General features: G+C 42.1%; 1 long non-coding RNA gene and 1 other non-coding gene across 32 annotated transcripts; both read left to right on the top strand.

The window, feature by feature from the left end:
* The first annotated feature begins 4996 nt into the window (after positions 1 to 4996).
* LOC109776126 (uncharacterized) lies at positions 4997 to 8542 on the top strand. 7 transcript variants are annotated; one of them, XR_012187343.1, is made up of 7 exons: positions 5051 to 5500; positions 5885 to 5933; positions 6111 to 6184; positions 6280 to 6382; positions 7121 to 7200; positions 7311 to 7476; positions 7974 to 8542. It is a non-coding gene; the product is annotated as an uncharacterized protein (transcript). The 7 variants fall into 7 exon arrangements; XR_012187344.1 differs by lacking the exon at positions 6111 to 6184 and having other exon boundaries at positions 4997 to 5500; XR_012187342.1 differs by lacking the exon at positions 6111 to 6184 and having other exon boundaries at positions 5020 to 5500; positions 5782 to 5933.
* A 9385-nt stretch (positions 8543 to 17927) lies between these two features.
* Positions 17928 to 25850, top strand: LOC109776125 (uncharacterized). 25 transcript variants are annotated; one of them, XR_012187339.1, is made up of 9 exons: positions 17928 to 18377; positions 19009 to 19104; positions 19433 to 19557; positions 20636 to 22426; positions 22507 to 22568; positions 22684 to 22767; positions 22870 to 22981; positions 23120 to 23255; positions 23672 to 25823. It is a non-coding gene; the product is annotated as an uncharacterized lncRNA (long non-coding RNA). The 25 variants fall into 25 exon arrangements; XR_012187340.1 differs by lacking the exon at positions 19433 to 19557 and adding an exon at positions 18769 to 18880; XR_012187336.1 differs by having other exon boundaries at positions 17928 to 18880.
* Positions 25851 to 27573: the final 1723 nt, after the last annotated feature.

Genomic DNA, 27573 nt, shown 5'->3' with positions numbered 1-27573 from the left:
GTTACTAAGCGATGAAGAACCAGTAAGTACCGGGTAATATTATATTATGTGTGTTTCAGGTACGAAGCAAGGAAGAAACAAATGGAATAGACGACGACGATGAAGTACAGAAAAAAAGCACACAGGCCACAGATTGCGAAGTGGCAAAGGCATGCTTCCGTTTCAACTATCCCAAATAATTCTAATTCTCATTATATTATAATACTACATAGGGATTATTCTTTGTAATGTTGCTCTCAGGGATTAACCGTCAAGGAAACAAGTGAAGAAATGCAGCCAGCTCAAGACAATGAATTAGCACAAACATTCGACACCGAAGGGGCAGAAACTGTAGGGGACAAACTTGCAGAATTAAATGGAATAGCCAACAAAGATGAAGTGGAGAAAAAGAAGAGCACGCGGTCCATAGATTCCGAGGTGACAGAGGCATATTTTCTTTTCCAAGTATATGTCCCAAATAGTTCTAATTCTAATTATATTAAACCCTGCATACTGATTGTTCTTTGTAATCTTGCTCTCAGGAATTAACCTTGAACGAAACAAGTGAACAAATGCAGTCAGCTCGGGATGAGGAATTAGCACAAACATTTGGCACCGAAGGGGCAGACACTATAGGGGACACAATGAGAGAATCAAATGGAACAGCCGACAAAGAAGTGGAGAAAAAGCAGAGCACGCAGTCCAGTGATTCCGAAGACTCTGAAGTGACAGAGGTATCTTTTCTTTTCCAACTATTTTCCAAATAGGTCTAATTGTAAGTATATTATATCCTGCATACCCATTATTCTTTGCAATGTTGCCTCCAGGAATTAACCTTCAATGAAACAAGTGAACAAATGGATGCAACTGAGGACAGAGAATTAGAACTAACGTCTCGCATGAAAGGGGCACATACAGGGAAGCCTATCCGACTGCATAACAAACCTAAGAAGGCACAAGACTACGTGGTGGCTCCAGAAGGCACGGACAAATCCTTCTATGCCCTGCTTTTGCTACATTTATTTTCTTTGTCATTAATAAATGTTGTTACTTACATCATGATAGATTACGCCTGCACTGGCGATGATTGGTTTGTGATTGAAAATATCATGTCTGAACCAAACGATAAAAGAAATTTAGTGAGCATCGACGACTCACATCTCCAAAGAAAACAGTTAGAACGTCTATTACTCCCCGAAGAATTCCTTGGCGACGAAGTAAGTATATGTGTCTTTCAGACAAGACTGCTGTTTTAACATGAGTTTCTATTCACTCCTCTGACTAAGGTGTGCACTTCATATTGCAGATCATAGACGCATACATACATTGCATAAGTGCTAAAGAGCATCTACAGATGAGGTCAGGTGGAAGTGTGTTCTTAGAGAGTGCATGCATCTCTAAGATGATAAAGGAATTTAGCTCTATACGGGATGACGCACCAAGATGGGTATTAAACAGAGCTACAACTTATTTGGAACATGATATGGTGAGTCTTAGTTCCATATAAATGTTTGTATAGATGGGACCTAAACTAACAAAAACCCTATTTTCAGATATTCATTCCAGTTAACATTGAACACTTCCATTGGTACCTAGCAGTTATAAATGCCGGGCAGCGATGCATCCAGGTGCTCGACTCGCTAGGCCCAAGAATGAGCCGCAAAGACCTCACCGCTATGGTTAGTCATTAGTCCCACTGCACCATCTTTTGATAAGACGATTTCTGTTATTGTTCGGTTGTGATGCTAATACTTTGTCATTTATTCATGCAACAGCTCAAAGGACTAGAAAATGTATTCGAATATGCATCGCTTCAAGTGGAACTAAAAACTGATAAGTGGAAAGACTTAAACATCTCATCATGGCCAAGGGAAGAGTGTATTAAGAGCAAACTGCAAAGAGACTGGTATACCTTCTATATCTGAATTAAACTTTAGTCTCAATATCTGAATTTCTATCTCTGGACCATGTGGCGGCAAGCAAGCAAATTAAATTGGTAAACAGTACAGTGACCAACTGATTCAGCACTAGAGGCCGACAGTGATAGCACCAAGCGAAATTCAGTAATTATGACCAGCAAATCATTAAACTTAGTCTGAATATCTCAATTCTATCTCTAGACCATGTGGCTGTAGGCAAGCAAATTAAATTGGTAAACAGTGCAATGCCTATCTCATTGAACACTAGGGCCTGAGAGCAACTAGATTCAGTCAAGCATGCAAGTGAATCTAGAGCAGCAGAAAAATCAGGGAACCAGACCTATGAAATCAAAACGAGAGAGAGGTAGAGGGAGGCTTTACCTTGGGTTGCTGCTGCCCCATGGCTGGGCGTCATCCCGTGAGAGAAGCCTCACTCCTCCTCTCCCTGCATCAAGTTGGTGCAGGTGCGTGGTGAGTTGGAGGCTGGCTGCATCCATTGGCGTGTTGAAGTCTCCTGCAGCCAAGCACGAACACCATCTCAGGGAAGGGAAGAAGAAGAAATCCAAGAGGAGAGGAGAAGGGGGCGGACTTGTATGTCGTCGGGGTAGCCTTCCTGTCCCGGAGCCACAGGGTAAGGTCGCCGGAGCCACGACGGAGCAGATCAAGCGCCGGCGCACGCGGATCCAGCGCCGGCGAACGCAAATCAAGTGCCTCCTCGCCCAGCAGCACCTCCTCGCCCAGAAGCCTCACTCCTCCTCTCCCTACGGGGTGTGAGAGAACTAGGGTTGGGGGCTGCCAGAGTGGGCGTAGGTGATGGGGAGCAAGGCGGCCATGGGGAGGAAGAGGAGAGCGCACGCGATGGATGGCCCCGACGTCGCCAGGAGGAGTGAGGGGCGGCGCAGAGCAGATTGCCGGGCCGCCGCCTGTGGATGGGGATGTCGTGGCCACGAATGAGGGAAGAATGGGGAGGAAAGGAGAAATGAGGGGGCGGTGGGAGTTTGACTGAGCTTTGAGTGAGTGTGGCGTTGTCCGAACAAAAATACACTGTACTGTATTAGATCATCTAAATACACATTATATTTCATAGGGCATGTCCGGTTCACTAAGTTTGTGAAAATTTTGTTTTCATCACGGCTTGTTTCAGTCATGATCATTTGATGATTCTAAAAGTTGTTTTATACAAATATCTATAAATTTGATTAAAAATGATTGAGTTTATTTAAGTTTTATATTTGTAATCATGCAGGTCATCTTGTGGTCTGTGGATGGTAAATTTTATGGAGTACTTCACTGGAGATATGTTGTCTGACATTCCTACACAGGTATTTTTTACTGTGTATCATTATATTTATTCTATGTTGTATCACTATTTAACTCTTATTACTGTTTTAATAGGAACATATGACAGATTTTAGAACAAAACTAGCTGTCATTTTAGTGGACTCAGAATTGAATGATGATAATATAAGAAATCGAGACATGGAAGAGGACGATAACAACACAGATCCCACAGAATGTATGATTCTGGATAGACCCCCTGAGAATTTCAAAATATCAAATACATCAACATAAGTTGAGCTCATCTCGCGGTCATTTATTCTTTCACCGTCTGTCAACCCAACAAACGATGATTTAATAGATGAACTTTGCTTGTTCATCAGTATGGTTGATGATGTCGCTCTACTAGAGTAAGCCATATTTTTTATTTCATTTTCTATTCCAACAAATTACTCTGATGTCATTATAATTTACAGAATTTTGATTTTACAGGAGAGAATGGGTGAAAAGCTCTGATCCGTACCCTATTAGCTTAAATTTGAGACAAATTAAAAACATATTAAGCAATGATGAATACATGGATATTCATTGCTTTAATATGGCTGTGCGAATACTAGCGCGCCACGAAGTCCAGCTTCTCAGAGACATTCCATCTCACTATATGGATCTGAACTTTTGTGTAAGTTACTATAATCACGTACTACATTTTTTTCTCATTGCACTAATATTTTCTCATTCGTACTTTAGTCCATGTTCCATTATGCACGAGACTCAAGTCATCGTGAACATATGGAAATTGCTACATTGAAACGGTTGTTCCATAGCTGGCCTGACAGTAATGACTATCATATCTCTCAATGTGATATGGTAAGATTTTTTTTCATTTGTAACAGTGCTTTACTTGGTCTTAATTAATATTCTATGTATTTCTAAACTATTTCATCATTGCAGATTTTATTGCCTTGGTATATGTTTGGGTTATTTCTATTATTTGTCTTGGATCAAAATAGAAAAGTTGTCTCAGTTTTCGATCCGATACCAATACCTACTTTCGGAAAGAATGTACTTAAAACCGTGGCCGACAATCTAAACCTTGCGCTTGAAGTTGCAAACCCTACATTCAAGGATGATATCTCTAAATGGGAATGCATAGTTCATGATGCTCCAACAAACTCACACTGGTATGATTCTTTTAAACGCATTACAATATTAGTTGATTCATTCAACGCACATTATGTGTTTATTTCATATATGCAGTGCCTTGTCTGGTTATTTGGTTTTTAATTACATGCACTCATTGTGCGATGGAAAGCTATATTTTCCCATACCCCAGGTGACTATTTACACCATGCTTATTTGTATACACATTGCACATACAACTTGTTATAACAATGTTGTATAATGCCAATGTAGGATGGTTTTCAACTGAGGAAGCAATTTTTGGTGCATATTTTAAAGTACGAAGAGAATGAAGCTCAAAACAATATCCCATACATTGAACGAAGCATCATTGATCGCATCTATAGATGGACCTTCATTGCTTCAAAAGATGGACCTTCAAAACATGCTTAGTTGCGGTTTTTAGAATATGTTCTTGTAGCAATTATAATATAATTATTATGTGACAGTGAATTTTATGTGAAGACATGTTTATGATATGTGTGTTGGATCACAAATAGGTCGCACTTTTTGAAAAAACAATTTAAGTGACATGATAACATTTAGTAGCGATCTGAATTTTCTGTAAAAATCATTTTAGTATTATATCATGTAAACATATTTTGTTTGAGACGTGCGTTGCACGTGCATGCTTACTGGTAGGAGTTAGAAGCCGGAGGAGATCAGAACAGGCCCTACCTCTCACACGCCTCTCCGCACGTCCCTCTCTCGCCCCAACCGCTCGCCCCGCCGCCGCTCGCCCCTTCACGGCCCCGCCGCCGCCCCTTCTCGCCTTCACGCCCCGCCGCCCCTTTGCCTCGCTGCCGAGTGCCGACCACGCTGCCGCACGCACCCGGCAACCCCTCGCCTCTCCGGTGCCTGCCTCGCCTCCCTCACGCGAACCTGCTCTACGCGCCGCCCCTCATCCTCGGCGGCGAGAGGTACGCGGGAGCTGCCGCCGCCGCCGCTGCCAGGGGCGTGGACGCGTGTGGGCCTACTGCCGGCGTACGAGGTCGCGCCTGAGCCTGCGGCACGGTGGCGCGGGGCCCTCCGCCGCCAGTTCCCTGTCGGTTCGAGATCCCCCATTGCTCTCCTGCCTGCCGTCGTTGGTCTTCCTGCTACCAGCCCCGCCCTATCTCCAAGACAACGTTCTGCTCCATCCGTTGGTAAGTAGCGACCATGCCATCTCTCCCCCTTTCAATCCCTATAGTACTTTTCCCATGGTGTTTCTTTTCAATGGTGATGAAACTCAGGCGCCCATGACCACCGTGTTTCTTTTCCTTTTATTCCTTGGCCATAGTTTTCATGAATCGCAATGGTTTTCATTAGCTGTAAGCATGTAACTGATAGAGTGAGGCATGGCCGTTTGCTTTGATCAAATCCAACCCCATTATCAAATGAAATGCTAGGAGAAAATAAGTTGGTAGCACTTCTCTTTTTCCAAAAGAGCTGGCATGCTGGGCAGCAGTGCTCTTTTGGTTTTGCTTAGCTGCAGGATAAAATGATCACCCAGTTAGTCATGGGCTCATGGCTGGGTTAAATGTATTCAGAAGAAGAAGTCTCTGACCGCCACACACCTGCCGTCGACCAGCACATCAGGTAACCCACCCGCTGTCCACCACTGGATTCCGTTTCGCCTTCAAACTGCGTTTATGCATAAATTCAGAGTCACGGAATAAAAATGCTTCTTTGCTGTGATAATCTAAAATTTCCAAAGATTTATTCCAAGTGATTCTCCAGATTTGTCCCCTCGGAGTAGTCAATTCTTTTTTGTAGTCAATTCTTTGCTGTAGACAAGATGGTGCTCCTCGGAGTAGAAGCTGATGTACTGTAGTCATCTTCAAGTGCTGGTAGAAGCTGATGTAGTCGATTCTTTGGAATAAATTGCAGCAAATTACAGTACGGTGCTGTTCAGTACGAATTGGATTTGTTGTAAATTTTACAGGTTGACTAAGGTGCTGTTGAGATGACTACGCTGCTGTCAATTTAAATAAACCTGAATTGACTTTGGAGTAAAACAGGGCAGACTTCAACTTCAAACAATAGCAGTAAGACAATAATAGTGGCTTTTAAGGCTTTTTTTAGAGTGTGTTTCATGCTGGCCTACAATGATGAACTAGGGCTGGCTTATATTCTGTTTCTGAATTCAGTTGATGTGCAGATTTAACAAAGTGCAGTAGGGCTGGACTTTTCATAGGTAGCAGCCTCAGTTTATCTCCAAGGGATTATTGTTTGCAGACACTATTGTAGGCATTTTGGGATATAGGGCTGGCCTTTTTCAACTGTAGGTTTTCACAAACAGTAGACATCTCAATACTTGCTTCTTGGAACAGCAACACACCAAGAATAAATTAACAGATCAACAAATGGTCCAGGAAACATAGCTGCTTGCTGGTATCTCCTGAATTTTGAACCAAAACAAGATCCAATTCATAAATGAACAAAAACATGGCGCTTGCTGGTATCTCCTGGTAACACACCAAATTATTCAAATAAAATACTCCATGTAATTCAAATAAATACTCCTGTACAGGAGCCACCATACAAACCTCTCTGTAATATGTTGTGAGTACAACTTGAGAGAGTTTCAAAGAAATAAAAGAAAACAACTAACACTTCAGAGAATATATTGTTGTTTATATAAACTGAACCCATTTTGGTTGTGATAAACAGAGAAAATAATGTAGAACTGTGGTCTAACATTTTTGTCGTGATTCTTCTAATTTGAATTTGAATGCATCAAGGTATTGTCAATTTCTGTAACAGGATTTTGTTGTGAATTTCAGATTTTAGAAGAAGAGATTGGTGGTGTTAAAGGACATTTTGGACCAATCAATGAATTAGCATTTAATCCTGATGGGAGGAGGTTAGTTCATACTCTAAATTGTATTTCTATTTCTTTGTTTGTATTTTGCCTCTGATCAAGATTAGCATTTAATCCTAAACATTTTAACAATCTCCGAGTCCAACTTTCAGGTCTTGAAAGTAGCATATACATCAAATATTTGTGGACATCATGCATGGATGAAAATCTGGGAACAGTTAGTTTGTTGGCTATGTCTTGTCATAGCTGGGTGCTCCTGATTCAAAAGATTTAAAGGTGACCTCGTCAAAGCATTGCTTAGCAAAAAGAACACTGCAGGTAAAAACACAAGCAGGAAACACTGTGATGTTTGTCTGAATTTATTTCCTACATACCAGTTTTTTGTCTCAAAGTCTGTAGAGGTTATGCTTGTGCTACTGAATTTAAAATTGAATAGAGCTATCATTTAGATGCGCTTTTGATAGCCTACAGTTGGTTATTTGGTTGTCCCAAACTCAAGATCAATGCAATCACCTACTGTTAGTTCCATTACAATTCCATTTTATAACAGAAAAAGAGCACACTGCTTTGTTTGTTAAAGATAAACACCTCCTTTAGTGTTCACTGTTCAGTGTTCCCATCAGTTCACTGTTTTGACGTCTAGGAGGAACTGGAGCAAAACTCTGCTTGCCAAATGAGATTTGAGCACGAAGCTCCTTAACCCGAAGGCCGAAGTGAACAAACATCCCATTTCAGCAACCGCAGCAATCTTGTCCGATTTTTATTTCTCCAAAATTAACAGTGAATTTGGTTCAATTTACTCTGTATCTTCACAGTGCAGAGGAGGAGCAGCAGCAGCACGGGCATGGGAGAAGCATGTGAGACAGCAGAGCTCAACCAACGGGAGCTCGAGGAGAAGCAAGAGCCGGAGCTCAAGGAGAAGCAGTAGCCGGAGCATGAGGAGAAGCAGCAGCGGGAGCTAGAGGCACGCGGGAGAGCAGTTTTGGGCGGCGGCGATGGCTACGGCGCAGGTTTGGGCGCTGGGAGGGGATCTCGGCGGGGTAGGTCTGGGCGGCTGTGTCGGAGCAGTTCTTGGCGGCGGCGGTGATGCCTGTAGGCAATCGCAGCTGGCCGGCGCCGGCACCTGGCAACGTGCGGGTGACGAGCGGAGGAAGAAGACGGGGCGGATTGGTATGTTTGAGACACTTTTGAAATTGCGAGGGCTTTTTTGCAAATTTGCCAATGAACTGGGCATGCGACAAGAATTTCGGGACTGAGAGAGTATTGTTTTGTTATTCTCATTTATGAGCACGGATATGTCAACCATCAAACATATTAGAGTTGACAGCCAAGAAATACCTACTTAAGCATTAACATTGTATATAGACAAGAAATACCTACTTAAGCACGGATATGTCAACCATCGAACCATGGCGACTGCGGTGGATAGTGGTCATGGCGCCGTGTCCGACATGACGAGCATGGAGTCGTGGACGAGCGACCCCGTCGGCGGCATGGCGAGCAACACCATTGACGAACTAGTCGCGGTGCTCGCGCAAAGACAGTGCGCCGAGGAGGAGAATGCAGTGCTCACGCCATGGTATGGTCCGTGCAGTAGGACGAGAGAGGAGACCGAGATGATCGACGCCGGAACGACTCCAGTGTAGTGGGACGAGAGAGAGGAGGCCGAGATGACCGACCCCGTCGGTGGCAAAGAACAGAGGAGAAGAACTCCGTCAGTGTGCGCGCCATGACGGCTGAACTGCAGTAGGATCATGGAGAGAAGGCCGAGATGAACGACGGCAACGATAACGCTACCGTAGCAAGATGCGAGAGAGGAGACCGAGAGAAACCACGCCGACTAGAGGAATAATTAAGCAGTGTCTTAAATCACAGTACACACTAGATCGTGAATGGCGTGCGCTGCTGCGCCCGTGTATTATGAATTTTGGATGAAATAGGTTTGCAGTGTTTTTATAAAAAATGTGTTTTTTCGGGGGTTGTTATGGGTCACATAATAGAATTTTTTTTATTTTACTTGGGTTATGGGCCTTTTTTTTGTGAAATGCACATGCAGTCACATCAATAGATCATGGTTTTCTCAACAAACAAAAAAGACCATAGTGAGGCTCCTGTCGTCTTAATTCTCCCGTAGAAGCTATATGAAGTTAGTGAATATTATATGCTAATTAATGGGTGGGCAATAATAAAATGCTTATGGCTTTTCAGTTTTCATTCTTGATTGCGTATTTGTAACTTCTCTAGGTGTGGTTAATGGCACGCGTTGCGGCGCCTGTTTATTAGGATTGTTGAATGAATGAGGGTTGCAATGCTTTGTAAAAGCGTGTAGTTGGTTTTATTTTTGAGTAATTACAAATCATAGAATAGAAGTTCCATTGTTTCAGTTTGGCTCGCATGGGTCTTCTTTGTGTGCACTGCACATGCAGTCAGCCCAATTGAAAGCAGTGCCTCAAATTGAATAAATTCTTTCTGGATAAGTGAATTGATAACCCTTGATCTACAGGCAAATTTCAGTAGACAAATTATTTGTTTATTCCTTTTGCACTATCTCTCAGGGTGCCTACAGGTACTTGGCTATACTGAATCTATCCACATGATCGATTGTCAATTAATCTGGGACTTTATTTTATCTGCCCTATTGATGGACATTGCCCAAACAAAGAGAGCACTTGACATGGCCAGCTGATGCATGAAACAAAAATAACAAAGGTGAGTGTACGTTGAAGATCCTGACATGTGCACGTGGGTACATCAACAATTCAATTACAGATTCCACTTCACAGTTTATTGGAGAACGAAAACATTTAGAATACACATGATCCGATAATAAATGAAAAAAGAAGAAGGGAAAGGTAGCTAGGTAAAACATACGACCATCTTGACTACCACATTATATGCACGATGCCGAGCGTTTTTGTTGGATAAACAAACTTGGATTTTTTTTTCTATACCTGAAGCAAGTGAAATATACATAAAGTTAGTGAGAAAATACTTTGAAGCGATGTTGGTGAACGCCCACATAATTTCTAATCAAATGAAGACAATAAAACTGAAACACACACACACACACAAAGAGAGAAATTGCCTGCAGACTCACATATATAGTCATTGATCCAACAAAAGGAAATCATGATGTGCCAGCGCTGCTGACAGATAGCAACCAAAGTTGAGGATCCGACAATAGCATGGTGTGAACCACACATAAATGATAGCATCAAATTTAATTAACTAATTGCATGCACGCACCGAGAGATCTTGAAGTAGGAAGATGAGCTATTGATATGGATACATACACTAACCTGGTTCGACAGCCATTGTAATTCCCCAAATCAGGCTCCAGCACCATAGACGAGGTCTGTGGATTACCACGAACATGAACAAAGGGGAAATGAGGTTGTACAAATTTACCAACATAAATACCATTAACAGGTGCTTTGCTCTATGGTTTTTCTGTTCCATCATTTTGAACAATGGGCTTATAATTTAGTTGTGATGAATAATTCAATTTTGAAAATCACTCGCTACAATCAATCAAAATACATGCACCAAATGAGAACTAAGAAAAGTATCATACCTTCACATTTGCATTCCTAGAAAGTGAGGCATGCCCAAATACAGCGGGGACTTGAAAATTATAGGACAAACAAGAATTGATCTGTGATGAAAGAAATACCTTCAAAAGATGACTCTGATATGCACGCCTCGTCCTCACGTCGTTCATTTAGAATAGAAAAGCTGAATAGATGATGGTTACTCTAAGTAGTCAACTCTGCACTGTGTGAAAGAATATTAGACCCGAGTAAATAATCTCACACTGTAACAATTAGAACTATGAGCAATTCGAAGATGTTGTGTTTAAGCATATTAATCTCAGCTAAGAAATCATTGAAGGTGAAAGCAGTGACTCACCTTGCAATGTAGCAGAATCAGCCAACCAATTGGAACTAAGGTCTAATTGATCAAGCTAGAGAACTTGCGTTTATTTGAGAGCACAAAGAACAATATCAATAGAAATATAATCTATAATGCAGAATTGGGGGGGATGGTGGAGGGACCATTGACAGAAGAGCGAAGACGAGCGACCTGAGTGTCAACCATGGCTGCCGTTTAAGGTTTTGCGGAAGCGAGGAGCAAAGAGGGTAGACAGTGGACATTATATTTATATGGAGGCGAGATTAAAGGAGGAGCGTGAACCGATAGTGTAACTGACCCGAACACATCGATTGCCATTACTGGCCTCTTATAACCGTGATTCAATTACTGAAACGACGGAGTCGAATCGACAACGGACGGTCTGCTGCCCTGGGAACTGCCTCGTGGCATCGCCCGGAAGGCCTCATGGAATCGCGAGCCTCTCGGCTGGATCTGGGAGACCATGGGATGGTTTTCTTCACCCGCATCCCGCGTCTCCGCCGATCCCCTCGCGCAGCTCACCCGGCTGGGCCCGGAACCCGGCCCGCTCCTCCGGTCGATCCCCTTCACGAAGCGCATGGGCGCCTTGCCTCGATCCCGCATCTCCTCCGGTCGATCCAATCGACCTCCACGCATCGCATCGGTGGTGGATGGATGAACGCTCATCGGTCGCTCCTCTCTATCCCTCCCTAGTCGATGCGATGGACCCCTTTAGCGAAGCACACCATTGGACCTCATTCCTCGAAGGCCATGGCTCGAATGGGCCGGCCTAGGCCCAGTTAACCATAGGACGACGTTTTGGCCTGTGGAGCAGCTGCCCATAGGACAGTAGGCACTCCCCAGTTTACCATATATGCGGGACAGATCGCTTTACATGGAGATCCAACGACCAGAAACATCCAGATCACGAAAACGGACGGCCAAAAACTCAAATCGATGTGAGGGCTCGCTTTAGGTGCGGTTATACTGTCCTTAATAATATCCATATGTACAGCCATGAGAAATATATAGATCTTCTCATCTACGATCATCGAAACAGGAAACTTGCAACACGAATGTTGTGCAGAACGGCGAGATTAGGCTGTTGGTCAAAGGAAATTTCAAACAATCGATCGTGTGCGATGAGCCTGACAAAATTCGTCCAAAACAGCTCCAAACGGGAACAAGAGATTGAGCATGTACGGTCGAGAAACTACAAATCGATCGCCTAAATGGAACCGTAGCATCGATGTGCATCTTTTTCGTGTAGAGCTTACCTCGAATCGAAGCACCGTTGTGTAGATTAGAGGGATATGGAAGAGAGGAGATTAGAGAGGAGCTTACTGGAGGTGGTTGAAGAAGACACCAAGTAAACAGCTCGCATCCCTCCGGTTTCTCCTCGTGCAGGCCCGCTTGTTGGAAATATGCCCTAGAGGCAATAATAAAATGGTTATTATTATATTTCCTTGTTCATGATAATTGTCTGTTGTTCATGTTGTAATTGTATTGACCGAAAACCGTAATACATGTGTGAATACATAGACCACAACAAGTCCCTAGTGAGCCTCTAGTTAACTAGCTCGTTGATCAACAGATGGTCATGGTTTCTTGACTATGGACATTGGATGTCATTGATAACGGGATCACATCATTAGGAGAATGATGTGAAGGACAAGACCCAATCCTAAGCATAGCACAAGATCGTGTAGTTCGTTTGCTAAAACTTTTCTAATGTCAAGTATCATTTCCTTAGACCATGAGAACGTGCAACTCCCGGATACCGTAGGAATGCTTTGGGTGTACCAAACGTCATAACGTAACTGGGTGGCTATAAAGGTGCACTACAGGTATCTCCGAAAGTGTCTGTTGGGTTGGCACGAATCGAGACTGGAATTTGTCACTCCGTATGACGGAGAGGTATCTCTGGGCCCACTCGGTAATGCATCATCATAATGAGCTCAATGTGACTAAGTAGTTAGTCACGGGATCATGCATTACGGAACGAGTAAAGTGACTTGCCGGTAACGAGATTGAACGAGGTATTGGGATACCGACGATCGAATCTCGGGCAAGTAACATACCGATTGACAAAGGGAATTGTATACGGGATTGCTTGAATCTTCGACATCGTGGTTCATCCGATGAGATCATCGTGGAACATGTGGGAGCCAACATGGGTATCCAGATCCCGCTGTTGGTTATTGGCTAGAGAGCTGTCTCGGTCATGTCTGCATGATTCCCGAACCCGTAGGGTCTACACACTTAAGGTTCGATGACGCTAGGGTTATAAGGAAGATCTGTATGTGATTACCGAATGTTGTTCGGAGTCCCGGATGAGATCCTGGACGTCACGAGGAGTTCCGGAATGGTCCGGAGGTGAAGATTTATATATGGGAAGTCATCATACGGTCACCGGAAATATTCGGGGGTATACCGGTATTGTACCGGGACCACTGGAGGGGTTCCGGGGGTCCACCGGGAGGGTCCACCTGCCCCGGAGGGCCTTATGGGCTGTAGGTGGAAGGGAACCAGCCCCTGAGTGGGCTGGGCGCCATCCCCCCTAGGGCCCATGCGCCTAGGGTTGGGGGGAACCCTAAAGGGGGCGCCCCCTTGCTTGGGGGGCAAGCCCCCTCCCCCTTGGCCGCCGCCCCCCTCTAGATCTCATCTAGAGGGGCCGGCCCCCTTCCCCCTTCTCCCTATAAATAGAGGGGTGGAGGGAGGGCTGCAGACCACATCCAAGGCGCAGCCCCTCCCCTCCCCAACACCTCTCCTCCTCCGCGTGAGCTTGGCGAAGCCCTGCCGGAGAACTGCTACTCCATCACCACCACGCCGTCGTGCTGCTGTTGGAGCCTTCTTCCTCAACATCTCCCTCCTCCTTGTTGGATCAAGGCGCGGGAGACGTCACCGGGCTGCACGTGTGTTGAATGCGGAGGTGCTGTTGTTCGGCGCTTAGATCGGAATCCACCGCGATCTGAATCACTACGAGTACGACCCCTTCATCCGCGTTCTTGCAACGCTTCCGACTCGCGATCTTCAAGGGTACGAAGATGCTCTCTCCCCTCTCTCGTTGCTAGTTACTCCATAAATTAATCTTGGTGATGCGTAGAATTTTTTTTAATTTCTGCAACGATCCCCAACACCGCTCGCTGCGCTTTCGCTCGGCCTGGCTCCAGAGAAACTGCCGATATTTGGGTTTCCAGCGAGCCAGGCCCAGAGGTGCTTTAAGAAGCGTGCGATGCAGGCCCAATAGTATATGCAGACTACCAAACATGCCGGATCCTTCCCGCGCGGGCCTGGTTGGACCTTATACGGGCAACCAAACACGCCCTATACATCGGCCCCCATAGCCTTTTTGTTTTTGAGGCGTGCCCCCCATAGCTCATGGTCGGGGAACGTATCCTGTGCACCCGGCGTCGCTCCAACTGGGCTGCCTGTACAAGCGCTTGCCTGAAGCGCGCGAGAATGGGCAGCCCAGCGAGGACACAGACCTTAAACGCTTTTTTTGTCCTTTTTTCGCATTTTTGGATTTTTTTTGCGAGGGTCATTTTTGGATTCTTTTTTCTTTATTTTTTATTTTGCTTGTATTTTTGAAATATTCTGAATATATCTATTATAAAATCACTTTATACAAAAAACTGAAACATGTTAATCATGTATTGAAACAATATTAAACATGTATGTACAATTGTTTCTAATGTATAAAAAACTATACAATGTATATGCAAAATTATACATCAAAACATATACTCCCTCCGTCCGGAAATACTTGTCGGGGGAATGGATGTATCTAAACGTATTTTAGTTCTAGATACATCCATTTTTATGCATTTCTCCGACAAGTATTTCCGGACGGAGGGAGTATATGATTAAAGTGTTAATCATGTATTTTAAAAATGTTAAATGTGTGCATACAAAATGATACTGATGTATACAAAAATGTACAATGTTGTACAAAAAGTAGAAATAAAAAGTATATGGTTTCAAAAATGTTAATCATGTATTTGGAAAATATTAAATGTGTATATAAAAATGTTCCTAGTGTATACCAAAATGTACGATGTTTACATGAAAGGTAGACGCAAAAAGTATGTGATTTCAAGAATATTAATCATGCATTTGGAAATTATTAAACGTGCATATAAAAATGTTTACCATGTATACAAAAAAGGTACAATGTGCGTGGAAAAAAGTATACGCCCAAACTATACTCCTGTCGATCCAAAATAAGTGTCAAGGTTATGTTTGAAGAAATAATAATCATGTATTTGAAAAAAATTAAACATATACATAAAAAATCTGACGTATACAAAAGATGTAGAATCTGCATAGAAAAAGGTATGCATAAAAAATATACATTTTCAAAAATGTTAATCATGTATTTAAAAAATATTAAACGTGTATATTAAAAATGTTCCTGATGTGTAAAAAAATGTTGAATGTGTACGTAAAAAGTTGACATCAAAATATATGTTTGAGAAAAATGTTAATCATGTATTTGAAAAAATGTTCAACATGTCCAGGAAAACTGTTCAAATGCATATGGGTTTTTCATGTATTTGAAAAAAAAGTGTAGAAAAAAACATTATTGTTCTACACGAAAAGAGAAAGAAAAAACCAAAGAAAACCAACAAAAGAAACAAAAAAAGGAAACCAAAGAACCAATGCAAAAGAATGAAAAGGTGAAAACCGAGAAATAAAACAAAAAATAATGAAGAAAACCGATGAAAACCAAGAAAATAAAGAAAACCGGAAGAAAAACAAAGAAAATAGGGAACAAAGAAAATGTTATTGAAAGCGGAGAAAAGAAACAAATAAAATCAAAGAAAATGAAAGAAAAGAAAAAAAAAGTGAAAATCATGAAAAGAGCGAAGAAAACCGGTGAAAAAACAAAGAATACAGAAAAACCAAAGAAAACCATTAAGAGACAAAAAAAAGATGAAAATTAGAAAGAAAAAGAAAAAAGTAGACGATCGGACCAAAACCAACGAACAACTCGATGGAGCGATGAGAAAACTAGCGACCGGGAAAAACACAGAGAACGGGCGGGCCCAGAAACGATGAGAAAGGGGATTTCTTCGCGCGAGAGCTGCTTCCGTCTCGCTATAAGCGAGACTAGATCATTAATGGCGCGCGTTGCTGCGTCCGTCTATTTTTTCAATAGAAGGATATGATTTTTAAATATGTAGATACATGAAATAAATAAAGTAGTATAGGATAGTAGGGAAAGACTGTTTTCTTGGGTCTGATGGGCTTAGAAATAAACATTAAAGCCCAAATTGCATGCTAGGTATGATTGTTTGGAGTGCTAGGTTCGATAATAGTTGTGGTTGCAATATGAATCATAGACAATATAAATCCACATGCACATATCCAGGAGATGACTTTTAAAGGCAAGAAATTGATCCCTTGTCAGGGTCGTCCAAGAAATTGTTGCAAATATATCAATACCATTTGATATATTTAGATATGGGAATGTTGCGATAAAATAGCATGGCAGAAATTTAAACCAAGTTATAAGTAAAAAACATGGGGAGGAATGAACATGAAGTCACTGAAAAGTAGCACATAGCCGAATTGTGAGAATATCACGGAAACCAATATTCAAGCAGTTAGAAATAAACAATTAATCCACAGAAATAGTTAGGAATGTGTTCATGGTAAAGTTGTTTGGGCGCTCTATTTTTATTTCCATGCATTATGGAGAGTTATGCCCTCTGATGCACATGGTTTCCTAAACAAAACTAACAGTGAACTTGGATCTGTCTTGAGACATCGAAACTGAACTTGTACTTAAATGAGAGAGACAAAATAAAAAGGACAAAGAAGTGAACATGAGGATATTAGATGCTCTCCAAGTTTCAACTTAGATGTCTAGTAGATGAATTTTGGGTAGTGAGGAGATTCGGGGACTAAACACCGCCAGCATCCTGATAGCACAACACAGGGAGTCATGGGCGCAAAGGTGAGGGCAGCGGCGAGCCGCCGGTCTCAAAAAATCCCAGTACCAATCTTCAAGATCTCAATCGACCACAACCAATATGAACATCACCTATATGTACAATTTTTGCAATGAGAGGATATCAGGACAATGTAATTGCTTGGTGCAAGAATGAATCATACATAAACTGAAACGAAATATAGGGAAATCTACATGAGCATCATGTTAAAGGATGTTGTGCGGTACATCCCAACGAGAGTGCTAGTAGTAGACCATGTCTTCGGCCATGAGGTACTGCAGTAGGGACAAATCCGTACTGTTTTGCAAAAATGGTTGAAAACCATCACATTTTTATACTGTTGTACATGGCTTCAGGCAACATTTTTTTGAGCGGTGGCTTCCGGCAACTACTTTACTTGATTTAAGAACATGTGTGGCTTTTCTGGTCTTTGCTTGCCAGAGACAACATCTTATCTTCTTCAATTCTCTTGAAACAGTATGTCACAATACACTATCTTTTCCCAAGTAGTTACCCGAGGTGGAACTTTACCCATGTGAAGAGCACAAAATGCTTACATATAGTATCGAGATGTGTATCTTTCTTAAGCTTCACAATCATCTTAAAATGCGAAGTGCTATATGCATACACTCAACCCCTGTATTTTAAGACTGTCTTGATGCACCACAGAAGTTTAGAGGGAGGGAATCCCTATTGTGTACTGTCACAAGATACATTGTCAAATAAAAATCTTGGACCAAGTCAGTGTTTGTTTTTCAAGTACTCTGCCGTTCAACCTAATTACCAAGCATTTGAAAGAATATTGGTTCGTGGTCAGGATGGGTATTACACTCTGCAAGAGCGAACCTCTGGGCAGCCTCTCGAGCATGCCACGTAGGATTTGTACAGCGCACGCGTATAGGACAGAGAGAAAAAAGTGTATTGGCTAGGACAAACTATCCCAGGTCTTCCTTTCCCAGATGCTGCTGTCCCTGACTCAAGCCAGCGACTGAATGCTTGATTTTATCTACCCACAAAGCCAATCCATGATCCCCTCTCTCTCTCTCTTCCACTCTTCTTGCCTTCATCACGAAGGCTGCTCTCATCAACGACCATGGGTAAGCCAAGGAGCTCACGTATTGCTCTCGCGACCGGTGCTGGCGGGGCTACGCGCTTCGATTGGGCGACGGACGGCCCCGTCTTGGTCTCGCGCCGCCATCGATCCGCCCTTCTCGTTCGCCGCGCGCCCGCGCCCTATGCTAGCAGGTGGGTGGGGGAGGACGAGGTCGCTGCGGTTGTCGGCGCCTCCTCTGTCGCCGGAGGCCATGGACTCTCCGTCTCTCCCCATCAACCGCATAATCCGCCTCTGCTGTTGTTTTCATCGGGTGTGAGGTGAGTCTCAGTTTCTATTTCTGTCGATTAGTATTTTTTTTGTTAGATATTCACAGAAATTAAGGGAGTATCTGTGGTCAAAAGATTTTAGGTATCTACACTCCAATGCTTATTTCAGGATCGTGTGAAGGTGAGAAGCCTATTCAAACTGGCATATCATGGCCAACCTGTTTTGTTTAGCGCAATCCCCTAGGCTGCACACGAGCTTGCCTTGGCTATCTGTGGTTGGTTCCGTAGTGTATTTGAGGTTATGCCCATGTTTAGAGTCGAAGATTCCAATACACGTAGGCATCTGTGTGAGTTTGTATGGGTCACTATTTTGGGGTGAAGAAGATTGATAGGGTATAGTTCATCTGCAAAACAGTGACTATGAATTTGTTTCTCTATAAAGGTTTGCGATATTATAGATGGATTATTCATTGAATTATTTAGACCGTTTACTGGAAATTGCAAGAACGAACTTGAGACAATTAATAAAGCAGTATCCATTTGAGCAACTGAAGGTAAAATATTCCTGCTTGGTTATTCCAGTTATGTTACAATATTTGAGTTTTGTGGCTCAAGATGTTGATTCACATTGTCTTAATTCCTGCATATTGGTTTCTTTATACCCCTTGACATGGAGATCCAGGAAGGAGGGAAGGAGGCGAGTCTCTCCCACGGCGTCGCTGTCAAGGAGCAGTAAGGGACCTCCCTGTCTATAAGCATCGTCGCGAGGAGGACAAAAGTGAGCACGGTACCTTCGACAAATCAATCTCATTTCCCTCCTTTGCGACGCAGAGTCACACTGATTCAACAAGTATCTGCGATTCGTTGTGCACAAATTAAACATTTATGCAATTAGGATCTGGATCTAGATTTTCAGCTTTGTATGTTCATTAGGGGTTTGTTGTTAGTGAAAGAGAGAGCCAAATAGAGGGAACATTCCTTTTTCAAAAAAAAGTTCAGATATTGAGCTGTACGCCTGTACTTTAGAATGTAATCTTGGTGTTCAAACTGCATAACACCGTCACTAAAAAGATTTGGAATTTATCTTGTATGTCTTTGGTTTGTAGGGCTGTAGGCTGGTGAGATACATACTGGTTAAGGTTATGTGATTTGTGTGCGGTATCGGATCCAGGTAGCACAATGCTTCAGACTCACATCAAAGGAAAAAGCTGATCAATAGGTTTCAGCCATGGTTATCCTCTCTTGCAATTTTGTGATGTCAGGTTTTAGCCATACTTTTTTTGTCAACGAATGCAGATTAGGTTGGTAGCACGCATCTGTATTTCTTTGCAGTTTTTTTGTGTTGCTTGGCTAATAGTTCTGCTCTGTATCATCTCCAAACAAGGGTTAGTTAGCTCTTTTTTTGGCACTTGCAGCAGAAACACTGCATATATTTGCACATATAGCAGGATTTAAATCCTTTTTGTATTTACATGGCAGAACTACCGCTTAAATTAGGGTCTTTTATTTCTTCATTAAAAAATGGTTTGTTCTTTCAGTTTCCTCCACATCCAAGTTCAGTTTGAACTATCTAAATAGGGATTTACTGATTGTTTATCTTATTTTGATTAATTGGAATAACAAGGAAAGAAAAAATTGAAGGCTATAAATTATAGAGTACTTTGTGAATTAACCGCTCTTGGAGGCTATTGCAAAGTAGAGCATTGCCAACATTCCTAACTATTACGGTGATGCTGGTTTCCTCAGGTGTGATTAACTAACATATCCTTGGATGTCTTAGTAAGCTCAAAGACTATGTGGGAGCTGACCTAAAGATTTTTACAGTGTCACAATAAAGATTTCGCTAAACCTAGCGGGCCGTTTCTGAACCTGCAAGTTCATTTTGTTTTCTGTAGTTCTATATATTCCGGCATCATTAAAACTTATGTAGCAGCTACAGCTATGTGTAGGTAAGGTGGAACATGGAACTTTCTTGTCTCCCCTTCCCAGTAGTTCCATGTTTATTTCTCATAGATGATGCCTATTACTCCCTCCGTTCCAAAATAGATGACTCAACTTTGTACTAATATTATACTAAAGTTAGTACAAAGTTGAGTCATCTATTTTGGAACGGAGGGAGTATATAATACCAGGCCGTACAGTGTTCGTATGCTAAATTCTACCAGAGTTAGTGGTACAACTAATGCATTTGTTCTACTGACTAAATACATTCACAAAAGCTACTATTTCCTCTAGGCATTGCATTTTGTAAATAAAAAAAACGAGTAGCATCGAGATATACGTATTAATTGGTTCGTCAACGATTACAGGAACATGCCCGTGGTCATCTACCTAGCATTTGATCAAGCGAATGAAACTGTGAGACTCAGTATGCCAATGTTGAAGTGACCAAACACCTGACCGTAAAATGGCACATGTACATCTAGCTCTTTATTCTATCACTTTGATTTGTGGAAGCCACTAAGTTGCTGCTGTAGGGATGCATAATCAGATGAAGGGAGAGGAGGAAGAGCTCAAGAAGATTAATATATTTCTATATTATTCCACATATATGAGTTTGTGTGACGTTACTTTCAATTACTAAAGATGGTCTTCTTTGATGGTTTATATCTGCTTCATACTTTCTGTTATGTTTCTGTGTCAATAAATACACCACCTGTTTGTATCAAAATAGAGGGATATTTGCAGGCTTCAATGGAAGGGTGTTGTAAGAGATCAGAAACTTATTTAGTTAATCATATTATGTGGTACATTTGTGACTAGTTGCTAGAAGTGAGAAGAGGCCAAATGAATCTTTATAAGATTTTACGCTACGCTGTAAGCAAAATTCAGATAGTACATATGACTGATCAGGCATGGTATGAACTCTTATAACATACGCACATGATCTTATCATTGTTTCTGGGTTGATCCATCTAAGCTATAATGCCATATATCTAAACTAACATTTTTAACTCAAATTGCTGACTGAGGACCAAACAAGACAGCCCAATGTGCTGAGAAAAGATAGGGGCACACATGAACGTCTCAAGAGGCGCGCACAGGCGCGCCCCAACCACTAGTGGAACATATAAATGATGCTATGCTACCCGCCCATATGGAGCACTTGCATCGCGCGGTCAATCAGGTTCACACGATCTGCCATGGTAAGTACTTTTTACGTCGTTGTCAAAATTCTGGCCGTTAGTTTTTCTTCTAGTTTGACTGGATGAGAGGTGGGCCTCCTTTGCCCGCAGTCCCAGGCTTGCAGCGTGGGTCGTGTTTGTGTGGTGAGAAAAAAGGTGGACTGCAGCTATCGTGGGCTTCAGGGGATCGAACGTGGGGGTGGGTGGATTGACGAATATCTCCCTCGACAGCCCTTCTCTCCCGTGAAAATATCTCCTCTCTCTCTCTGATCTCTTCTCATCGGATAATTCATCCTGGAGCCCGGGCTCATCTGCACCTGATCAGCAAAAAATTCAAAAAAAATACTAGAAAAATTCAAAAAAATCCAAAAAAAATTCGGGTGGTAGATAAGTTGATGCGTGAGGCCCGCTCCAAAATTCAACTCATTTGGATATCTGAGCAGGCCTCGGCAAAAAAGACAAATCGGGTCAAAACAGTTTGTGAACAGTAAACTTTTTCACAGACCCCGATTTTGTCTTTTTTGCACAGACTTGCTCAAATGTTCAAACGAGTTGCATTTTGGAGCGAACCTCACGCACCTAATTATCTATCACCCGAATTTTTTTTGGAATTTTTTGAATTTTTCTAGTATTTTTTTTGTTTTTTCCGTGAGCGCGGGTGCAGATGAGCCCGGGTGCAGATTCGCCGCACTCCCTTCTCATCCCGTTTCTCTTCTTTGTGCCGCCGCCTGCGCTTGCCCCCTTCATCTCCGCCGCCTCGTCTCCTCCTCCTTCACCACCACCCCCTCCCCTGCCTCCGCACCCCAAGGTGGAGGAGTTCCCCAAGGCCATTGTGTGGCTGCTGCTCAAGACAAGCTCGCCCGGGTCACCGTGGCCGGCGCCGGCGAAGGTGGAAGGCGGAGGTGTCATGAACAAGGACACCATGGCCGCCTTCACCGAAAGCGCCCACATCTTCATCCACTGCCTCTCCACCACGTACGTGCCTCCTGCCATGCATCTCCTTGTTCTCCTGTATTGCTTGAATATGAATTTTGATCCGTAAACAAGGTTTTCAGATTGGTTGATGCAAAAACTGCAACTAGAGGCCTTGTTGATTGTACCCAAATGACATCTCTAGGTGACTGTACACAAATGTGTCTTTAACTTTTACATCCATGTGGTTGCACAATTTAAAGATTTTGGCCTTTTTTATGTGTTGTTGATCTTTTTCAATGAGGTATTTATTTCTGCAGGTTTCATAATTTATCGAAGATTGCAGGGTAACTAATTGCACCTTATGGAGAAGGAGCAGGCCGTGGAGGAGTGCAAGCAGCAGGGTAAGCTCCAAGGATAATCCTTTTCGCTTATTTGTTTGTAACTATTTATTTTTTGTATAGACATTCGTCTGTTCTCTAAAGACCAGATTTTGGACTAAACAGTTCCCGGTGACTGCAAATCTGAAACTGAAGATAGGGCTGATTGCATTGGTTCTGATTGCTTGCAGAACTTGTGGCATGCTGGCCCTGGAGTAGTCGGACCCTGCCAAGAAAGGTGAGCCCGACTTTTTCTGCAACTTTTCTACCACAGTACGGATCTAGCAAAAATGTTCAGGAAGTTATGAGTTTTCTAATTCTAATGTAACTCATTTTTCCTTACTTGCTGATCTTGTTACTAATGTTGAAATTGCAGAGGAGCGGGAGATGAGGAGCGCAACATTTAGTGTACAATGGTGCATGATGTGGCAGTTAGGACCAGGACACGAGGAACACGACACTGGGTGTATGAAAGATTAGTAGGAAGAATGTTAATCACGGTGTGTGAAAAGGTATACGGTAACCTTTAGCTTGAATAAATGTTCACTGCTTGGTTCATATTTGATTCCAATGCCCTCGCTTTAATATCATTGGTTTGTCCCAAGTTTATGTTCAGAGATTATGATTCAAATATTCTATTCAGATTTCCTACAAACAAACAGTGTGATTATTGCCCAATTCTAGCTTCATCTACTATACCTTATAATTTATATATTAATTGTCGACAATTCTAATTTAGATCATGTTAATTCCAGGCAGCGAGTACTAGAAAGCATGATCATGTTTTAGGGCATTTTTCTACTTTGTGCAAGAAATTTAATTTGATGGATATGCGACCTGTTTTCCCTTGATTATGTGTGCATGTTAATACACAATCATTGTGTAGAAGGTAACTTGATTGACACTGTTTTGTTATTTCTATGTGTAGAAAATGCGAGCTCGGCTGATGGATTGCGTACTATTTGGCTGAGTTGTTTTGTCCTAAAGATACAATCAAGCTGAAGAGTTCTTTTTGTATGGAAATTCACTATGGAAATCGAAACAATGGTACTCTGCACAACCGTTTACTTTCTTGCATCGATTCTTCATTATGTAAGTGAAACCTTTTCTATTTGGTAAAATAAGAGTGAGCTCATGCTTGAACTTCCACCATGTATGTTAACACTTGGATACTGTATCAACCCAGTAATCCTCCGATCCTTCATTGTTTTCCCTTGCATTGCCTCCTTTAACTATTCAGCAGGACCTTTGAAAAGAATGATTTTGGTTATATAATTTATTATGTTTTGTTTCACCTTCGAGAGGTAGAATGTAAAGTAGGCTGGTATTTTCATTCTGTTCATATGCAGATATTTGATATAGGTGAATATATACCTTTCGATAGGTGAATGTGCTCTCCATTAATATCACTCATATATTTGAGCTTCAGAGAAGGATATCTATGCCATTTTTTTTTTGTTTTTTGAACAAAAGAGTGTTCTATGTGTATCGTTAAGAGGACGAAGCAGCAAAATTATCTACGCAATTTAGCAGGATATGGCTGATACGTACAGAGTGGCTTTACTTAGGTCTGGTGTTACTACTATTTCTTTCATTGTAAAACTGCAGTGCAGCAGAGTTTATAGATAGATATATAATGGTATTTGATGTTTCCATGTAGTTTTAAAACAACCTCCTAGCACTGTTCATTTTAGATAGATATATAATGGTATGAGATCGACTATGTCCCCTCCATTGATGTGCTTCTCCAGATTTGAGGAATCGTTTGGGTTTTATCTACTTGTCCATGAAGGATGCTTCATGATGAAAATTCCTCATATAATGTTTTTTGAGAGGAAGAGTTTAGGGAGTACTATATCTCTCAAGATATGCCAGAGAATTGAATATGAACTCACATAAAAGAATTGAGATTACAAACGTAGAGGCTTCACTAGAAGAGAGGCCCTTGCTGTAGATCACAAGAGACATGTTTTTTGTAGGTACAAGAACCATATTGCTATTTACGATTATCTCCCAGCAATGAAAGTGTATGTGACAAACATGAATAAGCTAGGGGAAAAGTCAACTGCTCTCTTCCTTTTTGTTTGAGTGTTAACTTTTGTTTTCAATTTCCAACTTTGTGCAACTATTTTCTATATATGTATAGGTGCTTGCTATGTTAGAGATAAAAAAGGATCTTCATTGCAACAAGCCCCGTGGGGGTTACAGCAAGCCATGTGAGCACAGGGCATGGAGAAATGCCAGTATTCTTGAAATCCCTTGTTGCATTTGTTCTTTGTCCTCCTGGGATGTTAGTAAGACATCCTTTTCTTAGGTATTGAGTAGGATTTTAGATGCACAATTTGTTAAAAAAATCAATGCTTAAGCTGACGATAAGGTGATGTTTGGCCTTGGCCTTTTGTTCTAATCATTTGTTGTTATTATCACATATCATTTCATCAATTTTTTGGCTTCATTCTTCCCTTCCTACTTGCGGCAGGTAGAAGACTCGGGCAACAGTTAATGGACAAGCACTATATACACAATGCATCTCTGCTAATATAGCTTACTTTATAAAGCCATCAATGTATGCTATTATCAAGCGATTTGAATATTTTATTTTAAGCTATCATGTAATGGAATATAACTATCCTTAACTTGTTCTAAATCAGTCTAATATGCATGGTTTGAATCCTCGGCTCGCTCTTCCTTTTGGCTTGATATGAATATTTTCTTTCAAGCTATCATGTAATGGAATGTAAGTATTTATTAAGTTGGTTTAAATCAATCTCATATGCATGATTTTAATACTCGGCTTACTCTTGCTTTTTGCGCCATGGGCACAACGGGTCATCTAGCATGAACAAAGGACAAGCATATGCTTTCGCCTTCAAATGCACTTCCAAGGGACTGCGCCTGATCGTCTACTCAATATAAGCAAGTTGCAAGAGCCCTTTGTTATTATAACTTAGCATTAGTATAGATGCCTACCAAGACTTATGTAATCCCCTAAGACCATCATGTGCATTTAACTGTCGGTTATTTGCTACTTAGGCTGCTGTGTGGTATGATGAAAGAAATATATGCTTTCATTTTGTGTTTACATATTTTAGTGCAAACTCTTACAATACTTGGCTTGCACGCGGCCTTTGCGCCATTCGCGCAACGGGTCATCTAGTTGATCTAAAACATCAGGTAATCAACTTGCTTTGACGTTGCTACATCATATAAGCCTCTTGACAGTGACTTCGTAAACCTACCTGTACATGTACCTGCTTAAAAATTTCTTCAAATTCAGTAAGCATTGCTGATGCATGTCATATAAATGAATACCATCAGTTGGAGGCTTTGGACGCATATGTCAGTTTACTGTCTAATAACATGATAAACAGAAGGAGTGATTCCATATGCCATCACTGTATGAACTATGACGGATACTAACCTGACCTTTAGCAATTGGAGATGCAAGGGAGAACCCAACCCAGCAGAAAGTTCGAACCCGTCAACTCAGAGCACAGGTCTTCAGTTGGGAGTGGAAAAACATCAATAAATAAAAATTTATATACTTATGGACGAAGAATTGGGGGAAGAACAGAGATACCGGCAGATTTAACTGAAAGAACGAAAGAAACCAAGCAGCACATAGCTTAAATTCGTCCTTGTAGAGAACCTGCAATCATTGGAAATTCTAAATTAGACAGAGAACACATCTGTATATGCAGACAACAATTGAAAGTTGGAACGAGCGCATCACCTTCTAACCCAGCAGAAGTAGGCTGACCGGCGTTTTTTAATACAAAGAATAGTATCACTAAAAATAGAGGAAGAATTGGGGGAAGAGGAGATGCAGCAAAGAGGGAGAATTGGAACGACGGGAGACCTCCAATTCTTCCTCTATTTTTAGTGAAGCTACAAGGTTGTGCTTTGAGTTGGAGAATGGTTTGTGAAGCTACAAGGTTGGGATTATATGGGCTTCCATGAATTGAATGAAAAATATGAATCGCCCACGGAAACTGACCTGCCTGGAGCATTGACTGGCATTAATGGCCGATTAAACGCTCGATCAATTATCATTGGTGATTGAACTTCCCGGTTATTCGCCGCCACATACCATCCATCGCGCTGTGGAACCGAACGGATCGAGGAGCCGCTGTCTGTCGCGTCGGTGGAAACCCAGCGTGGCCGCCATGGCAGTCCAAGCCCCCGCATCGGTCGGTCGGCACCCAGGTCGGCCATGGAGAGGCGCCGCAACGCGAGGCTGCCAGCGAACGAAAGAAGGGTCGCCACTTGTGAGCGTCCAGTGTTTTAGGTTTTTCTGCAGGGAAAGCTGATACAGGCCCAGTAGGCCCAACCGAATCTCCGACGGCCAAAAAACCACTAGAGTAGTGGCCCGATAAGGTTAGCGTTTGTTAGGGTGGGACGAAGCCTGGAGGTGTGATTGATGCGCGATTAGGAGATAATCGGATGGCCAAGAAAGCCTGACAGTGAACATCCAACGGATAGAAATGCTGATGGCCTGAGAGGGCAGGAAAACTGCACAGTTATAATGTATCTAAATGTAGTATCTTTGTGTTTTACTCTGTTGGTCCCTACATCTAGCTTACCATTCACCTATTTAGAGTTCCCACCAGGAACCACCAAACTATCTGTTCATGAGCTAATGCCCATCATTGCCAGGAGTGATAAAAGATTATCACGTCTTCGTTGTGAACTATGCTGGCAGACTTACTTATGTCAACTATGTCATTGCATCCATGCCCATATTTTCTATGTGCTCCTTCAAAGTTCACATCACCATATTAGGTCATGTCAATAAGTCCAGCAGATATTTTTATGGCATGGTAATGATAT

Source organism: Aegilops tauschii, chromosome 6 (assembly GCF_002575655.3).
Source record: "Aegilops tauschii subsp. strangulata cultivar AL8/78 chromosome 6, Aet v6.0, whole genome shotgun sequence".
In the NCBI taxonomy this organism is placed as follows: domain Eukaryota; kingdom Viridiplantae; phylum Streptophyta; class Magnoliopsida; order Poales; family Poaceae; genus Aegilops; species Aegilops tauschii.
Note: the sequence above shows the minus strand (reverse complement) of the source record. Positions and strands in the feature narration are given on the sequence as shown.